Source organism: Pseudophryne corroboree, chromosome 12, assembly GCF_028390025.1.
Source record: "Pseudophryne corroboree isolate aPseCor3 chromosome 12, aPseCor3.hap2, whole genome shotgun sequence".
In the NCBI taxonomy this organism is placed as follows: Eukaryota; Metazoa; Chordata; class Amphibia; order Anura; family Myobatrachidae; genus Pseudophryne; species Pseudophryne corroboree.
The window spans coordinates 104,487,845-104,512,994 of record NC_086455.1 but is presented as its reverse complement, the minus strand read 5'-3'; the positions used below and the strand labels follow the sequence as shown (position 1 = coordinate 104,512,994).

Genomic DNA, 25,150 nt, shown 5'->3' with positions numbered 1-25,150 from the left:
CGAGATAAAGTCTACAGCATTAAGCATGTCCTTACATGCACTACCACCCACATCATCTATATTATCAAATGTCCGTGTGACCTTCAATATGTGGGGAAGTCTATTAGAACCTGCAGAGAAAGGATGGCCCTCCATCGCTCGGCTATTAAACAAGCACTGCAGGGTAAGGACTCCGAGCAACCAGTGGCGAGACATTTTGCATCAGTAGGTCATACTATAAAGGACTTACGCCATCTAATCATTGACCATGTCCCTAAGCATGTCAGAGGAGGCGATAGGGATGGCAGACTGTTACAGCTGGAGGTCAGGTGGATTTATGAACTTGGAACTACCAGTCCAAATGGCCTTAATGAGAAATTGAGCCTGAACATCTTCAAGTAGCTTTCTCTTTTAATCTACCTATAGCCTCTTATTTCTCCAGCACCTTCCTTTTTTGGGGGGATATGTATCTCTATACAAACCACTGAAACATTAGTCAGGACACATATACAGTCCTTATAGTTTAGCTGTGGGTCTGGTGGTTTACCTATTTATTTATTGGTATCTGGTTTTTCCACCCCCACAGGTTTCTTTTACGATCAGTCTGCGGTTTGTGATTGCCCTCCGTACCTCTTTAAGCCTGAACCCTTAGCCTATGTGAAAATAAGCTATGTGGCCTCCCAACTGATTTGTGTTATGCCACTTAATTAATGCCTGATGTCTCAGTTGTTGTCTTTTTTTCCAAATTCTCTTTTCTTTAATGCGGTAGCAGGGTACTGTACTAACAGTCATCCACCTCTTGTTTTCACTCACACAGCGCCGTAACCCGGCCGCCTGGCGTCTATGGTCACCATGGCAACCAGACGCGATTCCAATGACGACATCAGTGGGAGACCGGAAGTGAAGCGGCAAACAGCGCGTCCGGGACGGCGTCTGAGCACAGAGCGGGATTCTCTGGTATTTAAGGTATGTCGCTCACACATTGTACACTTTGTTCACTTTGACAAAGGGGTATATTGACCCCGAAACGTCAGTCTATTTGTGTAATACAACCATTTGCACTTTTCAAGTCTCCGAGTGCCGCCTCTTTTTTGCTGCTGTTTATATATATATATATATATATTTATTTATTTTTTTACACTGTTAATTGCTATCAGCCCTGGCCCTTGGGTGCCTGGAAGGGACCCCTTTATTTAAGGGGACCCACTCCCCCAGGGAACCTGTGCCAGGGGTGACTAGTTGGGATGAGTGATGCTGTGGCCGCAGGGACCTGTATAAAAGTGTCCCCCGTCTGTGGCTTCACCTCCCTAGCTAGTGGAGCCTAGTGCTGGATTTAAAAATACGGGGACCCCTACTTCTTTTGTCCCCCATATATTTGGAGCCAAGACCAGTCCAAGAGCCTGTTGCTGGTTGTTGAAATACGGGGAAACCCTAGTCAAATTTTTTTTCCCGTATTTATGCAACCAGGACCGGCTCAAAGAGCCCGGGGCTGATTATGCTTTTGGGGGGGACCTGCATGTTTTATTTTTAACTATTACTCTACTGTTCCAAAGAGAAGCATGCACAGATCATACTGATCTATGGGGGTCATTCCGAGTTGATCGCTAGCTGCATTTGTTCACTGTGCAGCGATGAGGCTAAAAAACTTCACTTCTGCATATGCGTCGCAATGCACACACGCGACGTACTATTACAACGAACGATGTCGTTTCACACAGGGTCTAGCGATGCATTTCAGTCGCACTGGTTGCCGCAGAGTGATTGACAGGGAGTGGGCGTTTCTGGGTGGCAACTGACCGTTTTCAGGTAGTGTTCGGACAAATGCAGGCGTGCCAGGAAAAATGCAGGCATGGCTGGATGAACGCAGGGCGGGTTTGTGACGTCAAATCCGGAACTGAATGGTCTGAAGTGATCGCAAGTGCGGAGTAGGTTTTGAGCTGCTCTAAAACTGCACAAATTATTTTTGTAGTCGTTCTGCGATGAAAGCATTTGCACTTCTCCATAGCTAATATACACTCCCAGAGGGCGGCGGCTTGGTGTTTGCACGGCAGCAAAAATCTGCTAGCGAGCGATCAACGCAGAATGACCCCCTATGCACGCTACTGGCTAAGTGCATAAAGTAATGAAAACGTCTTGAAAAACGAATGTTTTTATTAATAAAAAACTGCATGTTTCCTTTAATAAAAAACCGCAAAACATTGCATGCGACTCACGTTTTTACCCCAAAAATTACACCCTATTACGTTTGCGAATTTTAGCAAAAAAATCACACTTTACAAATGTGCCATTTGATGCGATTTATTAGACACCTGAAAAATCGCACTCCATTGCATTTGGCCCCAAATGTTTGTTCTTACAGTGAAATATTAAATTTCGGAATTAAAATAATAAATTGAAAAAAAGCTATGAAATTCCATAGACAAAAAACCTTACGGTTTCACATGTCCCATTAAGGCTTCTTACACATGATCTGGCATTTCAGAAACCTGTTGTAACTCTTCCACTCAAACTCCAAAAAGCAATGAAATTCCGATTATTAAGGCTGACGCCTTAATGGACGTGTTCCTTGCGCAGTACAGATATGGTATGCCATCACAGCCTGTGGGTAAGTGCAGATTCAGCACTCTCACAGAGTGAGATTGCTGTCACTCACACAATGGTGGAGCTGCTAATTCACAGATTTGTGTGCTCATTGGAATACACACATGCAGTCTATGCAACTGAAGGTCTGAGCGGAAGACAAAGCTGCTCGGATGAGGTAAGAGTGTTGTTGATTGGAGGGAGGAGACAGAGCGGTGTGGATGGGGTAACAGAAGTGTGTGGATAGAGGGAAGACTAAGCAGCATTGATGGGGGGTGACAAAGAAACATGGGATAATTCAGGCTGCAGCGATCGCAGTCTGAATTAGTTTGTGGAGTGCGAATGCGCAATGGCCGCACTGTGCGTGCGTACCCCGGGAGCCCAGTGGGGTGAGGGGGAGGGCCTGACATGCGGGGCGGACTAGCCCTGTGCTGGGCGTCACATCGCATGTTAGAGTAAATGATTGTAGATGTGTTAAATTTGGCACATCTACAATCAACTCTGAATTACCCCCACAGATGGTGGTGGGGGGGGTAAGACAGGTGGGGGAGGGAAAGACAGTGGCACAGATGGTGGGGAGACAGCTGCGTGGATCAGTGGACAGTGCCATGTGGATGAGGGGGGAAAAGCAGCACAGATGTGGGAGGGGTAAGAGCAGTACAGATGGAAAGAAACGGCACGGATGAGGAAGGTAGAGCAGCATGGATGAGGGGAATACAGTCCCAACATCGGAGGGGATAAGTATTTTTACCTCCCCTTGGGGGTGGCAGCTAGGCCTAATCCTTGGGTGGGTTGGATAGGGCAACCCCTCTCCTCCCCCCCAATAGTGACCCATGAAACTTACCTTCAGGATGACAGCTACATGAATAGGGTAAGAGTGGTGTGGATAGGGGGTAGATTAAGCAGCAAGTATGGGAAGGGAGACAGCGGTGCAGATGGGGGAAATGGTGCAGATGGGTTGAAAACACTGGCACGGATGGGTAGAAATTAGAAAACTGGTTCAGATGGGAGAGAAGACAGTGTACCATGTATTGGAGGAGGCAGAGTGACATTGAAGATGGAAACACTGAGCAGCACAGAGAGAAGGAAACAGTGGTACAGACAAGGCACAGGTGGGGAAAGGCAGATGGTACAGATAAGTTAGTACAGACTAGCACAGATGGGAGAACACAGCAGTAGGGATTGGGGAAGACAGCAGCATGGGGGTGTATAGGGGAAGTAAGTGTAGATGCATAGACCGTAGATGGGGTATTATAGTTTTAGCAATTAACCAAGATGTTTTGAGGGAGCTAAATGTGTATACTAAGTGAGATGGATGTATGGAGTGAGAAGGGAGGGATTGTTGTGGTAACCGAATGGGATGTTTGTGGGCACTGTGTGGGATGGGAGCACCATAAAACTGCTCAGACCTTCAGTTGCATAGACTGCATGTGTGTATTCCAATGAGCACACAAATCTGTGAATTAGCAGCGCCACCATTGTGTGAGTGACAGCAATCTCACTCTGTGAGAGTGCTGAATCTGCACTTACCCACAGGCTGTGATGGCATACCATATCTGTATTGCGCAAGGAACACGTCCATTAAGGCATCAGCCTTAATGATCGGAATTTCATTGATTTTTGGAGTTTGAGTGGAAGAGTTACAACAGGTTTCTGAAGTGCCAGATCATGTGTAAGAAGCCTTAATGGGACATGTGAAACCGTAAGGTTTTTTGTCTATGGAATATATATATATATATATATATATATATATATATATATAAATCAGTGCCTCCTCAGCCTATAACCTCACTGCACGTCACTGCATTACATGACCCAATTAATTATGCAGCAATTGTGCCAATGGTACTTGAATAAGGGTTAGAAATCAGCAAACAAGCATAGGAGAGTTTTGCAGCAGTAAAAAGAACCATTAAAATTAATTTTCTCAATATAGTTTGTTTGCAGAGTATAAAAAACATCAAATTCCCTGTATATATCTTTGAAAAAGAGCATAGGAGAATTCTGCAGCAGTTACTTTTGCAAGTTCAGCTACAAGTGGCAAATTTCTAAATTCCTTACAGGGAGCATCTCTCAAGCAATTGGTGAGGGAGCCCACTCGCAAAGACTCAATATTAGATTTAATTCTCACAAATGGTGACAGGATATCAGACATATACAGTTTGTGGGTGAGCACCTGGGATCCAGTAATCATCAAGCAGTATAGTTTAGTATACAGGCAGGATCCAACTCCTGTCACACAAAAACAAAGGTGTTGGATTTTAGAAATGCTGACTTTGCAAAAATGGGGAGATGTTTAAGTGAGTCATTGGCGGACTGGAGGAACTTTGAAGGAGTGCAGGAGAGGTGGGAAAAACTGAAAAGTGCAATACTAAGGGCAACAGACCTTTATATCAAAAGGGTTAGGAAAAGCACCAGAAAAAGGAAGCCAGTGTGGTTCACAAAAGAAGTATCAACTAGTGTGAAAGCAAAAAAGATGGCTTTTAGGAAATACAAACAGACTCAAAATAATAATGACAAAGAGGTGTATCTTGACAGACGGAAGGATGCTAAGAAAGTGATCAAACGTGCAAAGGCAGAAGCTGAGGAGAATATGGCCCATTTAGTAGATAAAGAGGGCAAAACATTTTTCAAGTATGAATGAAAGGAGAAAATCTAATCGAGGAATAATAATACTTAAGACAGAGAGTGAGAATTTGGTGGAGGAAGACAAGTGTTATGAGCCACGGCTGTGGCTCATTCCTGTTTTGCAGTTTTGTTCTGTATTTCATGTTATACTTCTGTTTATGTTACCCGTGGGTGTCATGGGGTGCTCGGAGCTCACCCTTAAGGAGGGGATACGGTTATGAACCACAGGTAGTGGTTCATTCCTATTTTATGTTTATAAAGTTGTCTTGCATGCCAGGATTTCCTGTTGCTCTGTTTTAGAATACTCTTGTCTGCTGCCGCTGGTGAGTCTGTGTAATTGCAGCTTGTTCCCATGTGTTCAGCCTCACCTGGCTGCTAATTGCATCTTGTCAGTTTAGAGTCATGCAACAAGGCAGCTGCATGGGATTATTAATTAGGCCTCTCTGTTATATGCTGGCTGTTTGCAATTCACAGATGCTGGTGATATTTCTGGGTTTTCAGTCTGCTTGAGTTCTGAGCTTGGTTCCTGCTAGTTCCTGAGCTTCCTGTGTCGATTCCTGTGTCAGTCCCTGTGTCGATTCCTATGTCTGATCCCGTGTCCTGCCGTGAGGCGTTCCTGTCCTGAGCTCCAGTACCGTTGCCTGTGCAAGTTTCTGGCTTCTTGGTGTCCACCGGTCTGTCGTTTGGGATTCTGCCTGTCCTCCAGTTCTGAGAGTCTGTGTCAGCAGCATTGGGAGTTCCTGTCCGTTTGCCAGTATTCGTACCGGTTCCGTGAGTAGCGGCACGGCCGCGTCCGTCGGCCTAGGCCGCTGTATTCCCTTATTATTTCTGTCACTGGTGTTTTGCAGAGGGTTCTGCTTATCAGGGGCTATTCCCTTTCCATTCCCCTTTCCCAGCATTACGTCCTGGTGCTCTGGACTCGCTTCATAACATCTCCCTTGTTCTGAGCACCAGGAACCTAACATTATCACCAGCCATACCACAAAAAAGAAATAAAACTTTTTTTTCTTTTTTGGCCCAGTCCAGTGTCTAGTCTAGAATCCAGTCCGGTGTTTAGAATCCAGTCCGGTGTTTAGAATCCAGTCCGGTGTTTAAAAAAAAGAAAAAAGAAAAAAGTCTTGTTTTGTTTAGCAAAATTTAGTCTTGCCTTGTCTTGCCTTGTCTTGTCTTGTCTTGTCTAGTTTTAAATCCTCCTATGTCTACTATGCAAGCCCTGCAGGCATCTCTCGCAGCCCTGAACTCTGTATTCAGTGCTTTGAGACCAGAGCGACTAGAAGTTTTGCAGCAATCCCTAAAGCAACTGCAAAACCTTCTGACTAAAATCTTGCTCATTTTGCCAGAAGTCGTTGAGAGTACATCTATCTCTAAAGAGACTCTTGTTCACAGTATGGTGACAAGAGAATCCTCTGGTTTAATTGAAGAGAAAAGGTTTAAAAGTTTTCTGCGGCCCGGGCTCTCAGAAGAGGAGCGTCTGCGTCGCAGAAACTTAAACTTATGCCTATATTGTGGGGGTTTAGGCCATTATCTGCAGACCTGTGAGTTGCGCAAGCCAAAGTGTGGTGACGAGTCTTGCCCTCTGGCCAAGTTGAGTCATGATACAAGACCTACTCCTGTCTCTACTGTGGCAGAGGTACTTGTCACACAACCCACACAAAAAAGCTCTCTGTCCTATAATTGGGGTCCTTGGGCAAGGGAGCCCCATTATAGATTCAGGAATCAAAAGAGAATGTTTCTCTCCTCTCTTGAGGTTCCTGTGGAAGCGGAGTTGCAAGTCCCTGGAGTGGTGCCTGATGCCCAGGTTCCTGGAGTGGTGCCTGATGCCCAGGTTCCTGGAGTGGTGCCTGATGCCCAGGGTCCTGGAGTGGTGCCCGATGCCCAGGGTCCTGGAGTGGTGCCCGATGCCCAGGGTCCTGGAGTGGTGCCCGTAGCCCAGGGTCCTGGAGTGGTGCCCGTAGCCCAGGGTCCTGGAGAGGTGCCCGTAGCCCAGGGTCCTGGAGTGGTGCCCGTAGCCCAGGGTCCTGGAGTGGTGCCCGTAGCCCAGGGTCCTGGAGTGGTGCCCGTAGCCCAGGGTCCTGGAGAGGTGCCCGTAGCCCAGGGTCCTGGAGCGGTGCCATAGCCCAGGGTCCTGGAGCGGTGCCATAGCCCAGGGTCCTGGAGCGGTGCCCGATGCCCAGAGTGCTGGAGCGGTACCCGATGCCCAGAGTGCTGGAGCGGTACCCGATGCCCAGAGTGCTGGAGCGGTACCCGATGCCCAGAGTGCTGGAGCGGTACCCGATGCCCAGAATGCTGGAGCGGTACCCGATGCCCAGAGTGCTGGAGCGGTACCCGATGCCCAGAGTGCTGGAGCGGTACCCGATGCCCTAGCTTATAGAGGGACATCAAATATTATAGTTCAGGTGTCCATACCGGAAGGGGTCTCAGAAGCTGTTACCCCAGGTAGGGACTTGAAAAGCGCAACCCTAGAAAGGGTCTCTAAAACCATAGTTCTTGAGGGGAACTCGAGAAGCAAAACCCCAGAAGGGATCTTTGAAGTAATATCCCCAAGTGGGGTCTCGAGAGACGCAGCCCCAAAGAAGGGTCTAGAAGTCGCTTCCCCAGGAAAGAACTTAAGAAGCATAGCATTAGTGGAGGATCTGAACGTTATTGCTTCAGCAAAAGTCCCGGAAGTCATAGTCCCGGGAGAACTTTCGATAATTATCGACTCAGAGAGGGAGGCCGATGGCCCGATCCCAGTCAGGGAGGCCAACGGCCCGGTCCCAGTAAAAGAATCCGAGGTGCTGGCCCCAGCGGGGTTCTCGGAGGCCACTGCCCCAGCAGGGTTCTCGGAGGCCACTGCCCAAGCAGGGTTCTCGGAGGCCACTGCCCCAGCGGGGTTCCCGGAGGCCACTGCCCCGGGTGGGGTTCAGAAAGTCACTGCCCCGGGTGGGGTTCAGAAAGTCACTGCCCCGGGTGGGGTTCAGAAAGTCACTGCCCCAGGTGGGGTTCAGAAAGTCACAGCTCCAGGTGGGGTTCAGAAAGTCTCAGCCCCGGGTGGGGTTCAGAGAGTCTCAGCCTCGAGTAAGGTCAATAGTGACCAGGTCCTAGCAAAGCACTCCAGTCAGTCAGATGAGAAGGAAACAGATCCTGACTCTGATATCTCAACATCCATAACCTTTGATGGGGACTTCGCCCAATTTCTGGCGCTTTTCAAACACTATTACACTATTATGTTGTCTAGACCATTTCTGGGCATCACTTCAGAAAACCTTGGGCTCTATCTGATTTATTCTTTTAGAGGAGAGCCTTCTGAGTGGGCGACCAGTCTAATGAAAGCTGAAGATCCCATTCTTCAGGATACCCTAGCATTCTGTGATGCAATTGTTAAAAGATACGGTTCCAAAGAAATTGGTTCAGGTTCCTCTAAGTCACCCGTCTTGTCTGCTGAGAGTCCACCAAATACTGTAAACTCTGCACAAGAGTCCCAACCCGTTGTTTTGACTGCAGGATGTGCTTTTTTGACTTCTTCTTCTAATAATAGTACTTTACCAGAAAGTTCAGCTCCCAAGGGTAAGAGACCTGTCTCTGATTTGAACGCAGCCTTGCTGGGTGGTACCATCAGTTCAGACAATGTTTGGGGAATTACCTTGGTCAGACCTAAAGAGCTTTGTAAAAAGAAGAAGAAGAAAAATAAATAATTTTTGACTCTTGCCTTGATTAAAAAAAAAAAAAAGATTTTTTTTTTCTCCTTGTCTTGTGGCCACCATCAAGGGGAGGGCGCTGTTACAAGTTGTTGCTACAACTTGTTTTTTGTTTTCTTGTCTGTTAGACCAGTGTTTCAGGTTTTTTTTTTTTTGTATCCCTTGTTCTGGATAGTCTGAATTTTGGGGTCTTTTGACCCCTCCTCAAGGGGGGGGTAATGTTATGAGCCACGGCTGTGGCTCATTCCTGTTTTGCAGTTTTGTTCTGTATTTCATGTTATACTTCTGTTTATGTTACCCGTGGGTGTCATGGGGTGCTCGGAGCTCACCCTTAAGGAGGGGATACTGTTATGAACCACAGGTAGTGGTTCATTCCTATTTTATGTTTATAAAGTTGTCTTGCATGCCAGGATTTCCTGTTGCTCTGTTTTAGAATACTCTTGTCTGCTGCCGCTGGTGAGTCTGTGTAATTGCAGCTTGTTCCCATGTGTTCAGCCTCACCTGGCTGCTAATTGCATCTTGTCAGTTTAGAGTCATGCAACAAGGCAGCTGCATGGGATTATTAATTAGGCCTCTCTGTTATATGCTGGCTGTTGATATTTCTGGGTTTTCAGTCTGCTTGAGTTCTGAGCTTGGTTCCTGCTAGTTCCTGAGCTTCCTGTGTCGATTCCTGTGTCAGTCCCTGTGTCGATTCCTATGTCTGATCCCGTGTCCTGCCGTGAGGCGTTCCTGTCCTGAGGTCCAGTACCGTTGCCTGTGCAAGTTTCTGGCTTCTTGGTGTCCACCGGTCTGTCGTTTGGGATTCTGCCTGTCCTCCAGTTCTGAGAGTCTGTGTCAGCAGCATTGGGAGTTCCTGTCCGTTTGCCAGTATTCGTACCGGTTCCGTGAGTAGCGGCACGGCCGCGTCCGTCGGCCTAGGCAGCTGTATTCCCTTATTATTTCTGTCACTGGTGTTTTGCAGAGGGTTCTGCTTATGCTGTCACCGCCGGTACACAAAAGTATTGTGTCGGCGTGTGGTCAGCATTTCCTTTGTTGTTCTTTTCCTTTGGCGGCAAGCCGCACATACTTTGGTTTTAGGTTTGTTAGTAGCCCCTGGCCTTGTTGTTTAGTCAGAGGGCCCCTTGTTATCACCCTGTCTCGGTTCACTCTTTGTCTCTCATTAAGACCTGAGGGGGCATCGAAGTTGGGCAGACGTAATCCGCCCTTCAAACGCGGCTGCCATGGGCTCAAGCAACCATAGTCTCGCAAGAGTGTACTGACAGCACGGGTGAGACAACGGAGATAGGGCGCCAGGGGCTATTCCCTTTCCATTCCCCTTTCCCAGCATTACGTCCTGGTGCTCTGGACTCGCTTCATAACATCTCCCTTGTTCTGAGCACCAGGAACCTAACAACAAGGCAATAGCAGATCACCTAAATAATTATTTTTGCTCAGTATTTACTACAGAAGGAGCAGGGGAGGGGCCACAGTTAAGTTGCAAGGACATTTAAAAAAATAAAGTAGATGAAAGTACATTTACAGAGGAGAAGGTCCTAACAGAACTTTCAAAACTAAAAGTGGATAAATCAATGGGGCCAGATGGGATACACCCAAGGATACTAAAAGAGCTAAAAGATGTGCTGGTGGCACCATTAACAGAATTATTTAACCAGTGACTAAATACAGGTGCCATTCCGGAGGACTGGAAAAGAGCGAATGTAGTTCCACTGTACAAAAGTGGAAGCAAGGAAGAAGCAAGTAACTACAGACCAGTAAGCCTTATATCAGTAGTAGGGAAAGTAATGGAAAAACTATTAAACTAAAGAGTTGTGGAGTATCTTAAATCAAGCAACTTACAGGATCCAAAACAGCATGGATTTACTGGTGGGAGATCATGCCAAACAAATCTTATTGACTTTTTTGACTCTGTGATGAAAATAATAGATCAAAGAGGAGCAGTAGATGTAGCATATCTAGACTTTAGTAAGGCATTTGACACAGTCCCACATCGCAGACTGCTAAATAAACTTTAAAGCATGCGGGTGGATTATAAAATAATTAAATGGATAAGAAACTGGTTGCTGGATAGGAAACAGACAGTTGTAGTAAATGGAGTGCAATCTATGGAGTGAAATGTTACCAGTGGAGTACCCCAGGGATCTGTACTTGGACCAGTTCTCTTTACTATCTTTGTTGGTGAGATTGCAAATGGTATTGAAGGGAAAGTATGCCTTTTTGCAGATGATACAAAGATATGCAACATGGTAGACACACCGGGAGGGGTAAAACAAATGATTGATATCTTAGCTAGGCTTGAGAAAAGGTCAAGAACGTGGCAACTACAGTTTAATGCTAAAAAATTACATCATAAAACTTACCTGGAAAGGCTAAAAGATCTTAATATGTATAGTTTGGAGAAGAGAAGGGAAAGGGGGGACATGATAGAAACTTTCAAATATACCAAGGGTTTTAACAAAGTTCAGGAGGGAAACATTCTTCAAAGGAGGAGAACTATTAGAACTCGAGGATATAACTCTGAAACTGGAGGGAGGCAGGTTCAGGGGAAATTTAAGGAAAAATTACCTCACAGGGTAGTGGATAAGTGGAATAGCCCCCCATCGGAGGTGGTAGAGGCTAAGACTGTTGAGCAATTTATACATGCTTGGGATAGGCATATGAATATCCTTACAAAGAATTAAGGTTCAAAAAGGGTTGAGATTACCTAAGGATAAAAAAAGGGGCAGACTAGATGGGCCAATTGGTTCTTATCTGCCGTCAAATTCTATGTTTCTATTTTTCTATGTTTCTAAAAATAAGAAAATAAATTCCGTTTCTCAATATAGTTTGTTCACTGAGCACAATTACCATTAAATTTGCTATCTGAATTCTGTGTATCTCACTGAGAGAGATAACTCCATTCCAGTATACAATTGTCACTTCTACTTTTAATCTGTGTCCAGCAATCCACAGTGAACAGGTTAATGACATTTTTGAGCAGGGATAGGATATAGGGGGTCATTCCGAGTTGATCGCTCGCTAGCTATTTTTTTCAGCGCTGCGATCAGATAGTCGCCGCCTATGGGGGAGTGTATTTTTGCTTTGCAAGTGTGCGAACGCTTGTGCAGCCGAGTGGTACAAAAACAGTTTGTGCAGTTTCTGAGTATGTCTGAACTTACTCAGCCACTGTGATCACTTCAGCCGGTCCGGTCCCGGAATTGACATCAGACACCCTCCCTGCAAAAGCTTTGACACGCCTGATTTTTTCCAACCACTCTCTGAAAATGGTCAGTTGACACCCATAAAACGCCTACTTCCTGTCAATCTTCCTGCGATCGGCTGTGCGAATGGATTCTTCGTTAAATCCATCACCCATCACCGATCCACTTTGTACCCGTATGACGCGCCTGCGCATTGCGGTGCATGCGCAGTTTTGCAGAGTTTTGACCTGATCGCAGCACTGCAAAAAATAGCTAGCGTCCGATCAGGTCGGAATGACCCCCATAGTACAAACTTCTACTTTCCTGTCTGCTGTCCCCCTCGCCAATGTTATGCTGTGCACATTGCAGTGGTGTGGAAAGGCCACTGGCTGGATGAGAGAGCACGCTAAATACCTGCAAGAAGTGTCCCTGGTATGTGTCTCAATCTCTGTTGGCACCTGGTAGTTGCGGCCATAGCCAGAGCTCCGTGTGGGGGGCTGCCTCTCCTTGTGCTGCTGGGTCCCACTGAGTTGATGAGATTCCTGGAAGTGACATATCTAGTGATGCTACAGGCTGGATGGCGTATGTTTCACTGGTGGCTTACTCACATCCAAGCTGGGATCCCTTGCCTCTCAGCTTCAGGACATGGGCAATGTCAGATTGAAAGAGAATATCTTTGTAAAACAGTCATAAGGGCAGGCCCGGTGCTAGGGTATTCAGCGCCCCACTGCAAACTATAAATTTGCGCCCTCCCATATTTTACAAAGTGACAGCGCATGTCAAAAAGAGGTGTGGTCTCACAAGGAAGGGGCATGGCCACACAATAGTACCCACATTTAAAATTACAGCACACAGTAGCACCTTCTTATTCACATTACACCGCAAGTAGTAGTGCTACTTATACACATAATGCCCTCAGTAGTAGTACTGCTTATTCATAATGCCCCCAGTAGTGGTGCTGCCATAGTGTCAGCGCTTGCATATAAATCCCCCAGTAGTGGCGGAGCTTACACATAACACCCCTAGTAGTGGCACTGCTTACACATAATGCCCCCAGTAGTGGCACTGCTTACACATAATGCCCCCAGTAGTGGCACCGCTTACACATAATGCACCCAGTAGTGGCGGCGCATACGCATAATGCCCCCAGTAGTGGCTTTGCTTACACATAACACTCCCAGTAGTGGTGCTGCTTACACATAACAACCCCAGTAGTGCCGCTGCTTACAGATAACACCCCTAGTAGTGGTGCCGCTTACACATAACGCCCTCAGTAGTGGCACTGCTTACCCGTAACGCTTCCAGTAGAGGCTCCGCTTGCACATAACACCCCGAGTAGTGGTGCTGCTTACACATAATGCCCCCAGTAGTGGCGCTGCTTACTCATATCGCCCTCAGTAGTAGCGTCGCTTACACATAACACCCCCAGTAGTGGTGTCGCTTACAAATAACACCCCCAGTAGTGGCGTTGCTTACAAATAATACCTTTAGTAGTGGTGCCGCTTACACATAACACCCCCAGTAGTAGCGCCGCTTATACATAACACCCCAGTAGTAGTGTTGCTTACCCATAACACCCCCAGTAGTAGCACCTCTTACTCATAACACCCCAGTAGTGGCACTGCTTACACATAACGCCCCCAGTAGTAGCACAGCTTACACATAATGCCTCAGTAGTAGTGCCGTTTACATATAATGCCCCCAGTAGTAGCGCTGCTTACACATAATGTCCCAGTAGTAGTGCTGATTACACATAATGCCTACAGAAGTGCAGTTTATTCACATTTTGCCATCCCCCACACGCATATATTTATATACACACACACACATACATTACACACACAGACTATCTCACTCAATCGCCCTTCACTTACTTATCACAGGCTGGCTGGCCAGATCTGGAGCAGCATGTCCTCTTCTGTGGGGTCTGCTGGTACTGTGTAGCTCCACCCCCTCCATCCATGTAGCTCTGCCCCCTCCATCCATGTAGCTCCACCCACTTTTCAGTGCCCAACACTGATGCTCTCACCAGGGGTAGGGGAGGAGGCTTCATGCTGCCAGTGCTGCAGCTTGTCATACACTGTGACAGGCACAGCAGCTGACAGCAGCAGGGGAGACAGGGCAGCAGAGCAGCATGGATGCAGAGCATGGACAGCACCTCTCCAGCCAGGTGCCTACCTGCTCTGCATCCCTTTGCTGAGCGGGTAGCGCCGGGCCTGCATAAGGGTAAATACACTGATAGAACTGAGCTGTTTCCATTGGGCTCTTGAAATAAAAAGGTCTGTAGAGAGTATATAAGGCAAAAATATAAAAGACAAATGTAAAAAACAAGTATAAAAGATATTGGTATGATTAGGCAAATTGATAGATCTGTCCAGGTGGGTCCACAGCCCACGTAATGCACTAAATGAGTTCATGTATGTGTGTACAGCATAAATTACATTAGGTAAGCACATGTATGTGTGCGCGGCTTCATGTATTAACAAATTAAGTCCCATCCAGAGTTTTTAGGAATATATATGTGTCAGTGATTTGTAAAAAAAAGTATCATATCATAAGCTTGCAGTTTTGTGTTCACTCTTTAGAACCATGAGTAGTATTTCAATTGCTCAAAAGAGATTGATTTATATAGATAAAGAAATTGATATTCAGAAATATTGTCAGGAGTTTGGTAAAAATAATCCCACACCCAAGAGGCATCATGGCTTTCTTTTTATCATAGGCAAGAACTGCTGCCACTGGTGGTGGACTTACACAAACAACATCATCATGATCCTCATCATCATCATTAGCATCAGACAGTAAACAAATATCTCCCTTCATCCTGTTCCACTTCCACACAAGTATCCTCAATTTCTATTATGTCATCACCATCTTTACTTGTTCTGCTCATCCCGACAATGCAGATGGTGCTGAAATAGTGGAACGAGGTGAAGGAGGCTTTTCTACAAGTACAGTGTGAGAAATGTACACATAGCTAATGTGGGCACCCCCTAGACTCTCCTCAGACATTTGTGAAAACACAGTTTGTTCTTCAGGCTTAGTGTTCTTTTTTTGGGCACTGATTTATGAGTTTTTAATGTGATACCTATACCCCTTTATATTAACCACCTTTACTAGATGTTGTAGTACTATCATGACTGGCAGCAGCCAAAGCACTAGTACTTGGTTGCTGCTCCTGCTCTTCTCTCAACAATTCTTTTTTAACTGTTTTCACAGACAACAACTCACTGCAGAGTCACAGCACTAATATTTATGTGAAGTTGTGAAGAAACATATTGGAGTACAGTACAGCACACATTAGTTATACAAACAAATGAACAGTTATTGTTTTCATTTTCTTTTACAATGACTGAGAAGTTACTGCAGACTAACACTTGTATTAATGTGATGTTGTGAACAAACATAGGGGGTGATTCAGGCCTGATCGCTGGGCTGCTAACTTTGCTGTCCTGCATTCAGATAGTTGCTGCCCAAGGGGGAGTGTAAATTCACCATGCAAGTGTGCGATCACATGTGTACGCCGAGTTACAAAAATCCAGTGTGTACAAAGGAACAATTTTTATTTTACTTTAATTTTAAAATGACTGACAAGTCACTGTGGGTGCATTGCTTATATTTATGTGAAGTTGTGAACAAATGCAATGTGGTACAGTATAGCACACACCAGCTGTACAAGCTAATGAACCATTTTTATTTGACTTTTTTTCTTAAATGACTGACAAGTCACTCCGTACTCAGCTCTTATATTTATATAAAAAAATTGTGAACAAACATAGGTGGTCATTCCGAGTTGTTCGCTCGGTAATTTTCTTCGCATCGCAGCGATTTTCCGCTAAGTGCACATGCGCAATGTTCGCACTGCGACTGCGCCAAGTAAATTTGCTATGCAGCTAGGAATTTTACTCACGGCATTACAAGGTTTTTTCTTCGTTCTGGTGATCGTAATGTGATTGACAGGAAGTGGGTGTTTCTGGGCGGAAACTGGCCGTTTTATGGGTGTGTGTGAAAAAACGCTGCCGTTTCTGGGAAAAACGCGGGAGTGTCTGAAGAAACGGGGGAGTGTCTGGGCGAACGCTGGGAGTGTTTGTGACGTCAAACCAGGAACAAAACTGACTGAACTGATCGCAGTGGCAGAGTAAGTGTCGAGCTACTCAGAAACTGCTAAGAAGTGTCTATTCGCAATTTTGCTAATCTTTCGTTCGCAAATTTACTATGCTAAGATTCACTCCCAGTAGGCGGCGGCTTAGCGTGTGCAAAGCTGCTAAAAGCAGCTTGCGAGCGAACAACTCGGAATGAGAGCCATAGTGGGGTACAGAACAGCACACACCAGTTGCATCAACGAATTAACATTTTATCATTATTATTTTTCTAAATGAATGACCGGTGACAGTGGGTTAATGCTGCACTGTGATGACAAATAATAATTAAAAAAACACCAGTGTGCAACAAGGGTTAATGCTGCCCCTGTATTAGTAACTTTGGGCAGCACTAAGGGCAATGACAAAAGAAAAACACCAGTGTGCACCAAGGGTTAATTAATGCTGCCCCTGTATTAGGAGCTCTGGGCTGCACTGCAGCCAGTTACAGCATCAGTGCTACTCAGGGCCGGATTAACAATGGGGCGGATGGAGCTGCAGCTCCAGGCCCCCCATCAAAATAGGCCCAAAGCATCGACTGTGTGTGCTGCTGCTGTAGACAGGAAAACATTTTTTCCTGCTACAGCAGCCTTCCACAGGGTGTCCGAGGCCCCGCCCCCCCGGCCGCGACCCCCCTTCACCTTCTCCTGCGGCACTGGACTGGCGACATAAATGCCTGTTCATAACGGCGGCGGCGGCGGCGCAATGAAGGGCTCACTTCTCTAGCCCTGGCCTCCCTGCAGTGCACCGCTAACACAGAGACAGTGATGTCAGCACGTGTGACATCAGAGAAGCGCCGCCCCGGCACCGCCGCACACTCTACACTGGAGCAATCCCTAGCCTACACTTTGAAGCAACAGCACAGTGTTGGGATCTACAGTAAGCAGGCTGCTCCGTGGAGGTGGCCTGATCCTCATGAGGTGAGGTGTGAGGTGCTGGATGGCTGCTACACTGTTGGTAGTGTTACCATGACACTGGCTTTGCTATATGGATATAGAAGTATATATATATATATAATATACACAATATATTTACATGTGTGTTTATATATATATATATATATAAACTCCGGGTCGGGAGCCTCATCCTCTTTTTTAGGACCGGGCACCAGAGCTCGGAGAGCCAAAGTTGCCACAGGCGACCCCACCCGCGGAGGGGGAGGTTCAAAACCACGAGGACGAGGAGGGAGAGGTTCCCGAACCTAATATTTAATCTTTCTACCCACGTGTTATCAGAGGCTGAAACTTCCCTGTTAAGTAAGGGTTTGTCCTTTGTCCCTACCTGTCACTTTAAGTCTTTTGATTGGTCTATCCAAAGATACAAAATGGGACGCCAATTACGCCTCAGGGAGTTTTTTGACAACAAATTTATCAATAATCAACCACAGCCCGAAATACGACCGCTTGGCATGTTTAGGAACACCAGTAAATTTGATCCTATTTCCAATAATGCCAGCTTAAAAACTTTTTTACAAGTGATTGACAGTGAGGTGTTACTAAATAGTAATGATAACAAAGGATACTCTAACCTATCTAAAAGTGAGTGGCAAGCGTTGAGAGATCTTAAACGCAACACCAATCTGGTAATTAGGAATGCGGACAAGGGGGGAGCAGTGGTTCTCCAGGATTTTGTTGATTATGATGTTGAAATCAGAAAACAGTTATCTGATAACAATACTTACCTCAAGATCCCCTATAATCCAACCCCTAGATTTAAAAAAGAGGTTGATGACCTGTTGACACAGGCACTACAATGCGCATGGATCAATGATGAGGTTTTTGAATATCTATCTGTGGCCTATCCCATCTGTCCCATTATCTACACCCTGCCCAAGGTGCATAAATCCCTGATTACACCACCAGGGAGGCCGATAATATCGGCACAAGGATCCCTGTTACAACCGTTGGCTAGGTTTGTTGACCATTTCCTCCAACCTTGTGTGAGGGCGATGGATAGTTACATCCGTGACACCAGTGACCTCTTGAGTGCATTGGCCCTCATTACTGATGATGTATCGACCTGTGTACTAGCTACCCTAGATGTAACATCTTTATATACGGTTATCCCTCATGAGGAGGGGATTGTTGCTGTGAGGGAGGCGCTGTTGAAGGGACCCTATGAGGGTCCGCCTATTGAATTTATTTTGGGTTTGATTAGATTGGTTCTTAAATGCAATTATTTTCAATACCAGGATGAACACTATGTGCAATTGGCGGGCACCGCTATGGGCTCGAATTTAGCCCCGGGGTTCGCCAATTTGTACATGGCGAAGTATGAACATGAAAATATCTTGTACAACTATGCAGAGCACATTGTATGCTATAAGAGATACATTGATGATCTCTTTATTGTTTGGCGGGGCTCCGTTGAACTGTTTTTTGCCATGGTGGATACCCTGAATGCCCTCACTAGTCCAATTAAATTAACTGCTACAGTGAGTGAATCCAATATTAATTTTTTGGACATTACAATATACAAAAACCCGGATGTACCATCAGTACTAGAGTATACCCTATACCGCAAGCCCACGGACCGGAACACTCTGTTATGGGCGTCTAGCCACCACCCGGATAGTTTAAAATCAAATCTACCCGTTTCTCAATTTCTTAGAGTACTAAGAAATAATTCCAATGAGACGAATGCCGATACACAACTGTTCGAGTGCAGACAGCGATTTATTGAACGCGGTTACACAGCCGCAGTGGTTGACAGATGCTTGATTAAAGCTCGTAATCTACATATGAATAAGACCAGGAATAAAAATAAGACCCGTGATCGCATCATATTTAAGACCAGTTGCAATACTGGCCTACATAATGTGGAAAGAACAATCAAGAAAAATTGGTCCATGATCAGCACTGACCCGAAGTTCAAAAAGGTCGGTGTCCGACCACCTCTGCTAAGTGTGCAAAGAGGTGCCAATTTGAAGGACATGCTGATGAGACCGACTATGCGACCGTTGGCGACTCCTGGCACTACCTGGCTAAATGTGAATCCAGGTTGCTTCAAGTGCCTGAAATGCATGACCTGCAGAGCCATGATAACTGGACGTTGTTTCAATCACCCACTGCATGGCACCAAGATTGAATTACGACACCACCTAACATGTCTGATGGATCATGTGGTCTATTATCTCACATGCCCCTGTGGGAAAATGTACGTGGGGAAAACCATCAGGACATACCGTGAACGGATCAATCAGCACAGATCCTTAATACAGTTGGCACTCACCAGCGGTAAGACGGACAAACCTGTAGCACTCCATTTTTTGCAGTTTAAACATCAAGTATCCACATTGCGGCATATGATTATCGACTGGATTCCACCACTACCACGGGGAGGTGATAGAGGCGCATTATTATTAAAAAGAGAGGCATACTGGATACATTACCTGGGTACCGTATCCCCAAGGGGGTTGAACGAACAGAACCATCTTAGTGTTTTTCTTTGAACACGAGCTAATGTGGACATAGTTCATTGTGAGGATAATTTATTTTACTTCATATTATCTGTGTTCATGGGTATCCATCATGGTCACCTAGCTCTTCAGTCCTATTAAATAATTATATGTTTTTTTAAACGTATTGTTTGTTATGTCAGTCTTAGTTAGATGTTATTTGTGATATTCTTACTATTATCAATATTTTCACCAGTCTTTACTGTTGTATTTGTCCGATGTGGAGCTCCTAATACCTATCTAAAGCTGCCCCAGTTCAAATCAGTAGTGCCTTTGTTCCTATAGAACTACACACTATTTTCGTCACTTTATTTCAACTTACTAATCAAAGTTGCCAGTTTTCCCACAATAGCACAGTGATGCTGCGCTCTATGTTCCCCCTATCAGTAGTTCACGCTTGAAGGCGGAAGCGCCTTGCGTGCCAACCACGCGATGCGTTCCACTGTATTTTCAGTGTGTGATCGCGAGTCCGGAAGTGGCTGTTTTTTTCACTGAGGCGGAAGCACTATGCGGGTCATTGATGGCGTGCGTTCCACCGACGGCACATACACTTGCAGGGAGAGGGTGAGTGCTCTGAATTCTTTTAGCTGTAGTTAATACATGCGGCAGTGTTGATATCAATTGTGTACTAATATATACAGTGCTTCGATTTATGTGTGTTCAGTTAATAATATATCAATTTAAATATGCGATACTGCTATTGGCTAACTAATTGATTGAAGGGCGGGCTCTGGCTGGGTATTTATAGCTCCACACTGATGGTCACTGGGTATGTGATTGTGACGGTTGTACATACTGGTCTGGAAAAAGGTCCGGCTAGGACCGAAACGTCGACCAACCATGAATTAATCGCTGATGTGAAATTTGATAAACGCCTTTTTGCATTTCAATAACAGTCTGGTGAGTGCCTTCTTTACTATTGGATATGTTAAGGGACCTTGTGGAAACAAGTTTTTCTCTGGAATTTGGACACCCCGGCAGATGACATTATATTGATAGTGAGTGCCACTTCACTAACTTTGGTATATATATATATATATATATATATATATAAAGGTGACGTTCTTCTAGAGAGGGGTACAGATCCATCCACTCTCAATATGCAAAGAACAGGCGGCACTCCAGGGTCTTAATGAAAGATCAATATATTGTACAAAAAAATCAAATCAGTGGCATTTTTGCGCCAACGTTTCAGCGCCACGCAGGGCGCTTTTCTCAAGGCTAAATGCAAGTGACACTTGAGAAAAGCGCCCTGCGTGGCGCTGAAACGATCAAATCAAAATCCCGATGGTCAATCATTTGTTAGCTAATTTGCAACCAAATACCAGCACTGTTAATTTATTTTTTGCTTTGGTAAATTAAATTCTCTTGGTAGGCATTGGCAAATCTGTCAGTCAGTATGGTGGATTCTCTTTAATCCTTGCCCAACTGTCTCTTCTTTTTCCCCAAAACGGTGCTTTGAATAGAAATAGGTGGTTCAACTACTGCAGAGTACTGTGATGATCAATTAGACTTAATAGATCAGATTTATATTATAGATGTGCACCAGACACTTTTCGGGTTTTGTGTTTTGGTTTTGGGTCTGGATCTCCGTCAATGTTTTGGATCTGGATTGGTTTTACCAATACCACCTTTTCGGGTTTTGGATCTTGATTTTTTTTTAAAAAACATAAAAACAGCTAAAATCACAGAATTTTGGGGTTTTCTTGTTCCTACAGTATTATTAACCTCAATAACATTTATTTCCACTAATTTCCAGTCTATTCTGAACACCTCATACCTCACAATGTTGTTTTTAGGCTGACAGGTTGCACCAAGGTAGCTTTTAATGACTAAGCTAAGTGACACAAGTGGACGGCACAAACATGTGGCACTGCAGTGGCAGACAGGATGGCAGTTTTAAAAACTAGGCCTCAAAAAGAGCACATAAAGCATAGAAAAAAAAAGAGGTGCAAGAGTGAATTGTCCTTGATGTATAGACAGGATATGCACACTTTAACAAACCAATCATTTCAGTGACAGGGTCTGCCACATGACTGTGGCTGAAATGATTGCGTTGTTTGGGCCCCCACCAAAAAAGAAGCAATTAATCTCTCTGTGGCCGGAGAGACTAGCCAGCCACACGTGTAATGGCGTCTGCGGCACTGAAGGGGTTAACTCTCGTGCCCAGCGCCATGTTGCGGACTGTTTAAAAGTTTGTTGAATGATGTGTTTTAACATGTCATATGTAGTGCTCTGTGCACCATTGCAGGAAGACATGTTTAAATGTATTTATTTTATATTCAAGACAGGCTTGGTGTATATTTAAAGGGAAACACGTGTTTAAATGAAATGTATTTAAAGGAAAAATGCAGTTACTATAGATGTCTGAATAAGCATCTCTTATCCTCTGGAAATAGGAAGGGGCATGCTAATGGTCCTGTCCTAGCAGCGAGGTGTGAAGGACAATACCTTTTGATGTGTAAGTTCCTTAGAGAGAGATACTAATCACTGGGTCTATGGGCTTGGAATCTGTTTCATGTAGGCGATTTGATATACGATCCCTGAATGGCAGATAAAGGAAGGAAGACTGTTTGTTTGTATTGTAGCCATTCCTGTTGTAATCTTAAACACTGGGATTGCCTGGAGATGTGAATGACCAATTTCAAAAAGCTGCAGGTCCTGCAGCGAAACGCGTCAGGTATTCCAGATCACCTTGCCCATTTGGAAGTTGTATGAGCTACATCCGGACCTTTAGTGGACTTTGACTACTCATACAGATGACCAGATGAACCATCATCCTATATTGGTGACACCCAATTACCAACTCAGCATTGAGGATTCCGCAATCTAGTGAGGACTAAGGACCCCAAAGATCACATCCCTTCAAAGGGACGCCATCCAGAGGATTCCTTCCCTCCAGCGGTAATCATTGTGGTAACTATCACCAACAGGACTGTGCCATCAGTCCTAATGTTCATTCTGATTTGATTCATCTGACGTCCACACTAATTAAGGAACGGACACACACCTAGTAGCTCCCTGGTGATCTGAATATTGATCTTACTAGTTATCAATTTCTAAATGTATTTTTAATATTGCCTTCGCAATGTTGTGCACTTTTAATTATTCATGCTATTAAATAATTTGGTACCTTTTCTTTTCAGTCCATTCATCTCCATTTGTTCCAAAGCGATATACATTGTTGTGTTGATTATACATTCTAATTGTTGACTGTAGCGCTGCTATTTTGTTTGTTATTCGTAGGTTTGGCCTAACCCTGTTGGTCACAAGATGAAGCAGTCTTCTTGAGGCAAAGATGTTTATTGCTCAAATAACCTTTAAAAAGGCTCCTCCCTATTGCTAGGGGTAACAGCATACAATCAGATGTTTTCAGCAGAATAAGATGGAATAATACACTACAACTCTGGAGGCACGCAGGTCTCCTTTTTGTCAGTTTTCCACACAGTACCACAGGGGGGTAAGCCCTCCCTGTCTTCTCCAACCAATCAGGTTATTTTACAAAATACCAATAAATTACATTTTACAAGGATATAAGTGCAATAAACAATATCCTCCTTCCTGTCACCCAGACAACGTTTGGTATCAGATTAACATTCACTATTGATAAATTTATCACATATCTTCAAAATACAGATGTTTCTGGTCATTCACATCTCCAGGCAATCCCAGTGTTTAAGATTACAACAGGAGTGGCTACAATACAAACAAACAGTCTTCCTTCCTTTATCTGCCATTCAGGGATCGTATATCAAATCGCCTACATGAAACAGATTCCAAGCCCATAGACCCAGTGATTAGTATCTCTCTCTAAGGAACTTACACATCAAAAGGTATTGTCCTTCACACCTCGCTGCTAGGACAGGACCATTAGCATGCCCCTTCCTATTTCCAGAGGATAAGAGATGCTTATTCAGACATCTATAGTAACTGCATTTTTCCTTTAAATACATTTCATTTAAACACGTGTTTTCCTTTAAATATACACCAAGCCTGTCTTGAATATAAAATAAATACATTTAAACATGTCTTCCTGCAATGGTGCACAGAGCACTACATATGACATGTTAAAACACATCATTCAACAAACTTTTAAACAGTCCGCAACATGGCGCTGGGCACGAGGGTTAACCCCTTCAGTGCCGCAGACGCCATTACACGTGTGGCTGGCTAGTCTCTCCGGCCACATTCCTCCCCCCCCATTCAAGCGGGTCAACCAGGGACCCATGTCCCAATGATTTGGGTCCTGGTCCCGCAGTCCCTTGTGTTGAAGGGGACGCTACCTAGGGGGTGTAGGCTCCGGCCTAGACAGTTCATCCATAGTGTAGTGGGCCTCTCTTCGTGGGTGCACAATGTTCAAATAGTCCACCTGAAGTCCAAGTTCAAGGCTCCACCACAAAAGTCTGTCCAATTTCCCCAAGGTAGGTTGCCGCCACCTAACGGGTGGGTGGTAAGTCACCACGGTAGGGGGCTGGTTACAAACAAGTGCCACCCAAGGTGTCCCAATTGTGGCATACCCCACCTCCCACCATAGCAGTTTTCTGCTCAAACAGGCCACAGGGTGCTCCTGCCCATATGGCTCTTTCTGGCTCGGTACTGCTCCCAGTCCGTGCAGTGGCGCAATAGTTCGTAACACACAGTCCTGGTCAAGAATGTGCGCCATCAGCACTGGAGCGGGTACCCGAGCCTCCTTCAATGACTGGAATGCCAACTCGCAAGCGGGTGCAAAGTCCACTGACTTGGGAATGCCCTTCCTAGCCATCTCTGTCAAGGGGTTCACTACAGGACTAAAGTCAATGACAACGTGTCCGTGGGGCCTTACAGGTTCTAAGGTCAGTACCGGTCTGGGTGATGTGGGTCGGGGACAGCCTCTGGTTGCCTCCACCCCCTCTGGGTTGGGCCTACCCCTGTCTCCTCCCACATGGTGTCCCAGGCACTGCACCTCCGTCATACCTATCTGGCAACTGTCTGCCCGAACTGTCAGACCTGCCCTCCAATCCTCCTCCGTCGACCTATGACTCGGGAAACCTACCCTGTCACCTAGGCCTACTCTTCCCTCCTCGTCCGCTACCTGTGCCACAGTGATGGCGGCCAGACCACCAGCCTCTGGATCCTGTGTGGCATCCACTACAGGGAGGCTGGGTGTCTTCCCCGATCTACTGCGCACAGGCAGGGGACCTGCTATGTCCACAGCAACTTGCTGCAAGGGTTCTCCTATGGGCAGAGGCCCAGAGACAACACAACTGCTGGAGTGCCCCGGCTGCCAACGCATGGCACCAGCCTTACAGTTGGTCTGGGCGTCATCCGACATTCCAGACCAGGGTAAGCTCTGTGTCAGGCACTTCAGGGTACGGTCTGTCTCCGGGTTACTGTCCAAAGGGGTTTCGCTGGCAACCGACACCGGTTGTGCAGGAACGTTCCCTGAGGGGACCAGTTGGACACATTCCCTATCTGGTCTATCCCCTCCCACTTTCCTGGCTACCCTGTACCTTAACCCTTCCCGCCAGGTCAACC

General features: G+C 45.6%; 1 long non-coding RNA gene across 1 annotated transcript in view; it reads left to right on the top strand.

Moving 5' to 3' along the window:
* The window catches only part of LOC134980852 (uncharacterized), a 367,657-nt gene that overhangs the window by 283,868 nt on the left and 58,639 nt on the right, over window positions 1–25,150 (top strand). Inside the window, exon 4 of the long non-coding RNA XR_010190481.1 lies at window positions 797–945. This is a non-coding gene — a long non-coding RNA (uncharacterized LOC134980852). The remainder of the gene's footprint in view (window positions 1–796; window positions 946–25,150) is intronic.